The sequence below is a fragment of the Trachymyrmex cornetzi genome, unplaced genomic scaffold, assembly GCF_001594075.2.
Source record: "Trachymyrmex cornetzi isolate Tcor2-1 unplaced genomic scaffold, Tcor1.1 scaffold30, whole genome shotgun sequence".
Taxonomy (NCBI): domain Eukaryota; kingdom Metazoa; phylum Arthropoda; class Insecta; order Hymenoptera; family Formicidae; genus Trachymyrmex; species Trachymyrmex cornetzi.
The window spans coordinates 69,767-70,253 of NW_017297692.1; positions in this window are offsets into that span (position 1 = coordinate 69,767).

Here is a 487-nt window from a genome sequence, read left to right on the forward strand (position 1 = left end):
AAAAGCGCTGCTCAGCAAGTGCGTGACCCATCGATGCAAACAAGTGGTAATCGGAAGGAGCCAAGTCTGGTGAGTAAGCCGCATGGACTAGCACTTCCCAGCTGAGTGCTTCCAACGTGTCGCGAACCGATTTTGCCGTATGTGATGGAGCATTGTCATCGAGAAAATGATCTTGTGTTGCCTTTTTCAATATTTTGGTCGTTTTTTGAGGGGTGACACCCAGTTGGACATGGCTCAATTGGACACGAGCCACTCACAGCGCTTGAGACTACAAAGCTCCTAAGCACCGCTGTGATTGGTGGTGTCCAATCGAGCCGTGGTCAATCGGGATCACCCCTTTTTCGAGTAGCGAACGCTTCAAATCAATCAATTGTTGTTGGTAGCGTTTGGTATTAACCGTTTCAGCAGGCTTTAACAGCTCATAATAGATCATACCCTTCTGGTCCCACCAAACACAGAGTATCGTCTTCCTGCCAAAGCGATTCGG